We start from the raw sequence: 7410 nt of genomic DNA on the forward strand, positions 1-7410 counted from the left end.
GGCAGGTCAGGTGGTCTGGTATTCCCATCTCTTTCAGAATTTTCCACAGTTTACTGTGATCCACACAGTTAAAGGCTTTAGCATAGTCAATAAAGCAAAAATAGATGTTTTTCTGGAACTCTCTTGCTTTTTCAATGATCCAGTGGATGTTGGTAGTTTGATCTCTGGTTCCTCTGACTTTTCTAAAAGCAGCTTGAACATCTGGAAGTTCATGGTTCACATACTGCTGAAGCCTGGCTTGGAGAATTTTGAGCATTACTTTACTAGCATGTAAGATGAGTGCAATTGTGCAGTAGTTTGAGCATTTTTTTGGCATTGCCTTTCTTTGGGATTGGGATGAAAACTGACATATAGGTAAGAAATATGAACTGGAGTGGAAACCAAAGAGTCATCACATTTAAAACACCCTCATATTGTCTTCTCTTTCATGCCAATCTGTTCTTTTTTCTTCCTTTTCCTTTCATTGCTTAGACTAATCCCCACCCTTATTTTTATCACTACAAATAATGGAACTCTGGATCTTGTCCCAAGAGAAAAGTTGTTCAACTTATTTTTCCTTCCCAGTCCTTGGCACATCTGTTGGGTGACCCACTCGGACACTTCAGAGGGTGGTGCCTCCCACCCCCTCAAGCCACAGAAACAAAGCTTAGTCATTGCATATTCTTGGCTTTTGCCTTTGTCATCATTTTAATTTTTTGAACATTGCTTTATCATTAACTCATTTCACTTATGTAAAGAGAATAAACCAGAGATAGTTAAGGAGTGCCTCTGATTATTCTGGAACCAAAAAAAGAATTGCAGCATTGCTATTGTCCAGTTTGCAGAAGACAATGGCCATTTTGATATGGGAGAATTCTAAATCACAGGACAATGTAATTTATTTATTCTGTAAATTGTATTATGCAGCATGCTAAATCAGAACAGTATTTTGGACAACATTTTACTAAGAACACAAAGGGAAATGGATTATTTCCTAACCCAGGGATCCCATGTCTCTTGCATTGCAAGCAGATTCTTTATCACTGAGCCAATGGGGAAGCTTATATAGGAAGGAGGCACATCTGAAACTTTGGGAATGGTACATATATGACAACCAAAGATATTAATAGACATAGGATCCATTTCATTTTCTACAAGGTTGCTGGATTTGCTAGATCTCCCTTACAGATGTCCAGATTGCAAAATATAAAAAATAAGCAATGTTTCAGTTCAGTTCAGTTCAGTCGCTCAGTCGTGTCCGACTCTTTGCGACCCCATGAATCGCAGCACGCCAGGCCTCCCTGTCCATCACCAACTCCCAGAGTTCACTCAGACTCACGTCCATCGAGTCAGTGAGCCCACCCAGCCATCTCATCCTCTGTCATCCCCTTCTCCTCCTGCCCCCCAATCCCTCCCGGCATCAGAGTCTTTTCCAATGAGTCAATTCTTCCCATGAGGTGGCCAAAGTACTGGAGTTTCAGCTTTAGCAACATTCCTTCCAAAGAAATCCCAGGGCTGATCTCCTTCAGAATGGACTGGTTGGATCTCCTTGCAGTCCAAGGGACTCTCAAGAGTCTTCTCCAACACCACAGTTCAAAAGCATCAATTCTTGCATCAGCAAAAAAACCAGTTGAGCTGATAAACTAGTTATGGGCATAGTTTGAATGAAGGCTTTGACTGCTGTTGTCATTGTTCTTCTGCTTCTCCTTTTACACTTGAATGTAGCCAAGGCTCATACATTAAAAACTAAACCTAGAAGGTCTTCTGTGAATCCTCACCCTGCCCGTGCATGACCACTGAGGTGGGATGATTGAAAATGTAGCTAAGCACCCCAAGAAGTTTTAGCTAAATATTTAAATCATAAACTTTGGTGTATACTTATTGTTTGGAGAAATTAAAATGGATTTAATTCTAATGAATTATTCTTCTGTCATAGCTAATGGCCCACAGTTGCCTCCAGTTCTAGAGGATTTCCCTCATCAAAACACTGCCATTTGCCCAGGAGATCACCTCCCACACCCCACTTCCAATGACTGGCTGACATGAAAACTGCAAAAGGCCAGCCAGTCACCTCCACAGAGAAATAGGTCCATGGTGTCACACTCCATAGCCTCAACTGGATCAGTCTAAAGTCAGAAACATCCAGCAAAGACTACATGGCTCCTTCCCCAACCATACCTGCTTCCTTCACCACCCACCTCTTTCTTCTGAAAGCCCTATACCAGTAAGTCACAGGTATCTGAATCCCTTCCTCAGACTCTGCTTCTAAAGTAGAGGACCTAAGTCAGGCCATAGCTCTTAATCTAAGAGATACATTGTTTCACATATTTACTTTATTGACTTCTCAGGACCATGCTATTATTATAGGAAGCCTTCTTAGACATCTGTGGTCACAATGTCATCACAGATCACCAGTAACATTAATGAAATCATTACAGTATTCACATTTGAATCAATGTGCCTCCCCCACAGAAATGTATGCAACAGTGAGCAGGTGATGTCCAATGTTTCCCTGACGTAAAGTGATGTCTTTTCCATTAGGAGAAAAGGAGATGAAGAAGGGAGAAGGAAAAGAAATGAAAGAGAAAAGAATAAAAGAAAAGAGGAAAATGACAGGGGGAGAGAAGGGAGAGGGGAAGAAAAGGAAGGAGGTAAAGACAGACAGACATAACGGAAAGAAGAGGCCATGATAGACACCTATTTTATTGGCTTTTAACCTTTTCATGCTCTAACTCAGTCACGTCTGATTCTTTGTGACCCATGAACTGTAGCCTGCCAGGCTCCTCTTGTCCATGGACTTTCTCAGACAGGAATATGGAGCAGGTTGCCATTTCCTCCTCCAGAGGATCTTTCTGACCCAGGGATTGAATCTGTGCCTCCTGGAAGTCTCCTGCATTAGCAGGAAGGTTCCTCACCGCTAAGCCACATGGGAAGCCCTTTAGCCTCTTAGGTGATCCCTGGTCTCTCTTCATGGTTGGAAAGGCTCCATGGGCCAGTTTTGCTCTCTGATTCTTTGTGATGTGGAACAGTTGGAAATGCTTTCATCACAGGCTGAGCTTCAGTGCAGAACTTGGCTGAGAATCACTTTTCTACTAAGAACTGTGAGGAGTTTCCAGGGAGGGCTTGTAAACTAGTTATCTCTGCTGATGACCACATCTGTGAGCACATCTGTGGTACAGAAACATGCTATGTAATACAGAGGATCTTGTGTTCTGTGACTTTCTGCCATGTGGGCTTGGTTTCCTACCACATTCAAGACGTCCTTTTCTTATGAAAAAGAATCAGTATATAGATGGGTGATAGCCCACCCATAGGGTAAGAAGGAGGCTTGTCTGTTTTTCATTTGGTGTCCAAGCAGGATCAAATAGTGTAGGATTCATTTAGAAATTTTTTAGAACTTCTAATATGAGCCCATTCCCAAGGCACTGAGGATGTAGAATGCCTCCCATGTGTCAGATTCAACAACACCCATAATATTTTATATCAGCTCAGGGAACTATCATAACACCCATTGAACTTGGCACCCTGGTTCTCATTTCCCAGAGGGTCAAAACAGTCCAAGGTCAGGAAACTAGGAAATGAAGAAACTCAGCTTCAAAACCAGGCTGGAAGGATTTCTGAGTCCAAGGTCTGCTTATCAGCAGCAGGGGAGGGGACTTCTCAGGTGACCACCACCATCTAATTAAGGGGACACCTTTGTACCTGGAAGAAGTGATATTTGCAATGGTTTTTTACCTTTGAAATATCTGCTCTGCCCAATCTCCCAAAGTCTGTAGCCATCTACCACCCTCCAAAGGTGAAGTTGCTCAGTTGTGTCTGACTTTTTGCAACTCCAATGACTGTAGCCTACCAGGCTCCTCCATCCATGAAATTTTCCAGGCAAGAGTTCTGGAATGGGTTGCCATTTCCTTCTACAGGGGATCTTCCTGATCCAGGGATTGAACCCGGGTCTCCTGCATTGTAGGCAGATGCTTTACCATCTGAGCCACCACCCTCAAAGAATATGAAAAAAATCACTACATCACATAGGATATTTCTAAAGCACAAGACAGAATATATAAGGTTAGAAGAAAAGAATGTATGCAACTGGACAGCTATTATAAGGATTACTCAAGAAGACTATGAGGAAAAGAGAAAGATTGTCAGTAGAAGATTTTTGTTTGAGCTCATGGGGCTGAAGAAATTGGAAATAAATGTGGTCACTCTTAAGGAATCTGAGCCCCAAAGCTGTAGTTCGGTGTTCCTAGGAATCTGATAGCTACAGGCATCTGCTCAGAACAACCTGCTCGGTGACCTTTGACTTCATCCCTGCTTTTAGTAAATATGGAAAGAAGATAATTTAAAGGAGCTTGAAAAAAACCACCAAACTTTATTGTTAAAGAAGAGCAGAAAAAAAAAAAAAAAGAAGAGCAGAAAGCCTGTCAATCAGTCACGTAAAGAAGTCAATCAGTCTGGTTTGAAATTTAATCATCAAAGAGGGGCAGGACTAAATGATTTCCAAATTTTCTTCCAATGATATTTTAGAATTTTAAGATATGTTATCTAGAAAATGTACCTGATGGGTGGCAATATGGCAAAATTATGAGGTTATAAACATTTGCCAAGAATCTCAATAGCCTTCTGAACCTAAAATATTGGCAAATGCTACTTATGTTATTTTTGAACAGAAATTATTTTACATTCTTTGATATAAATTATAGCATAACTTTCTTTTTTTTAGTTCCAAAAATAAGTGATATGATTCACATGCCTTAGTTAATAAATTAATGGAAAGAAAAATGAGTAAATAAACTTTGCAAAGCCATTTAAAATCAGCACAGGCATTGTTGCAAAGATAATAGTCATTTCAGTAGATTGTTGTTCAAAAGCTTCCACTGTTTACAATTACTGGTGCAGGTAGATTATGCTTATAAAATATGTTCCAGCATATTCTAGAAACACATGGTTTTGTTATCAGGACATCTATATGCTTTTTAAATAAAAATAATTATGTGCAATTGAAACATGTGTTGTTCCTTTGCCTCCTCATTCTGAATCTAATTTTAAATAAGTGTTAGAAAAGGACCAGGATATTTGAAATTGCTGGAATCTTCTGTCCATCAACAAGGATAATGTGCATGATAACACTGAGTCATCACAGCCCTTGAGAGCTTTCTAGTTCAGTTGAATGACTGATATCCATGAACACTCAGCAGAACCTCTTGGCTTTATCTAGGAGGCCAGTATGAGATGACAACCACATCTGTGAGCACATCTGTGGTACAGAAATAAGGTTTTTTCTAATGAGGAAGGACCAGGACAATAAAAGGCATATTTCAGAGAAATGCTAAGAAGTGTTTCCCTGGCTTTATTCTTGGAATATCCTAGACACACTTCATGAATACTGGGCTTCCACAGTTAGAGTTCATAGTCACAGTCAGGCTGCGCTAGGAAAAAACTTTGTTTGTATGCTGCTGCTAAGTCGCTTCAGTCATGTCCGACTCTGTGCGACCCCATAGATGGCAGCCCACCAGGCTCCCCTGTCCCTGGGATTCTCCAGGCAAGAACACTGGAGTGGGTTGCCATGTCGTTCTCCAATGCATGAAAGTGAAAAGTGAAAGTGAAAAGTGAAAGTGAAGTCGCTCAATTGTGTCCGACTCTTAGCGACCCCATGGACTGCAGCCCACCAGGCTCCTCTGTCCATGGGACTCTCCAGGCAAGAGTACTGGAGCGGGGTGCCATTGCCTTCTCCATTGTTTGTGTAGGTACATGAATTAATGAATGAACATCAAGGGAAAGGTACACTACACTCATTCTAGATTTCTCTGACAATGCTCAATTTTCCCAGAGGAAAATTAGAAACTCTCATTGCCAAGGAGGTAAAATAAAGCTGTTTACTTTAATTTACAGATATGAAGTTAAGGCATAGAAAGATTAAGAGAAATATCCATAGATGTATCTCAATCTCATACAGATTGAGAAACCTGTATGCAAAGAAGTGGTGGGACAAGGATTGTAACTAGTCAGTCTGACTCCATGGTCCACACTCTTAGTCATTTCCCACCACTGCTTAGAATCTATAGACCTCAAGACACGGGGCAAAACTTAAATGGAAAGCCAGGGGGCGGACTATCTCCTCATCAAAGCATAGGATCTGTGCACCAGAGTAGACACTTGCACTGTCACCTATAACAAGAAGATGCCTTTAGGACTACAGGACTGCATCCAGGGCAAAGTGAGCAGAAAGTGTAATCAGCAGCCAAAGAGGAATATGAGGCTATTTGGGGAACATTAGAAAAACCTCATTTCAGGAAGAAGATAAATGCCTTGACGGTGCTTCATATCTCTTTAGAACAATATGCTAAGATTTAAGAAGAATCTTAACATATTAAGATGCAGAAGATGTTAAGAAGAAGAATACACAGATGAACTATACAAAAAAGATCTTCATGACTCAGATAATCACAATGGTGCAATCATTCACCTAGAGCCAGACATCCTCGAATGTAAAGTCAAGTGGGCCTTAGAAAGCATCACTATGAACAAAGCTAGTGGAGGTGATGGAATTCCAGTTGAGCTATTTCAAATCCTGAAAGATGATGCTGTGAAAGTGCTGCACTCAATATGCCAGCAAATTTGGAAAACTCAGCAGAGGCCACAGGACTGGAAAAGGTCACTTTCCATTCCAACCCCAAATAAAGGCAATGCCAAAGAATGCTCAAACTACCACACAATTGCACTCATATCACATGTTAGTAAAGTAATGCTCAAAATTCTCCAAACCAGGCTTCAGCAGTATGAGAACTGTGTTCAAGCTGGATTTAGAAAAGGCAGAGGAACCAGAGATCAAATTACCAACATCCTCTGGATCATCAAAAAAGCAAGAGAGTTCCAGAAAAATATCTACTTCTGCTTTATTGACCATGCCAAAGCCTTTGACTGTGTGGATCACAATAAACTGTGGAAAATTCTGAAAGAGATGGGAATAACAGACAACCTGACCTGCCTCTTGAGAAACCTATATGCAGGTCAGGAAGCAACAGTTAGAACTGTACATGGAACAACAGACTGGTTCCAAATAGGAAAAGGAGTATGTCAAGGCTGTATATTGTCACTCTGTTTATTTAACTTACGTGCAGAGTACATCATGAGAAACGTTGGGCTGCATGAAGCACAAGCTGGAATCAAGAATGCCGGGAGAAATAGCAATAACCTCAGATACGCAGAGGATACAATCCTTATGACAGAAAGAGAAGAACTAAAAAGCCTCTTGATAAAAGTGAAAGAGGAGAGTGGAAAAGTTGGCTTAAAGCTCAACATCTAGAAAACTAAGATCATGGCATCTGCTCCCATCACTTCATGGCAAATAAATGGGGAAACAATGGAAACAGTGGCAGATTTTATTTTCTTGGGCTCCAAAATCACTGCAGATAGTGACTGCAGTCATGAAAT

The sequence above is a fragment of the Bison bison genome, unplaced genomic scaffold (assembly GCF_000754665.1).
Source record: "Bison bison bison isolate TAMUID 2011002044 unplaced genomic scaffold, Bison_UMD1.0 scf7180017864030, whole genome shotgun sequence".
Taxonomy (NCBI): Eukaryota; Metazoa; Chordata; class Mammalia; order Artiodactyla; family Bovidae; genus Bison; species Bison bison.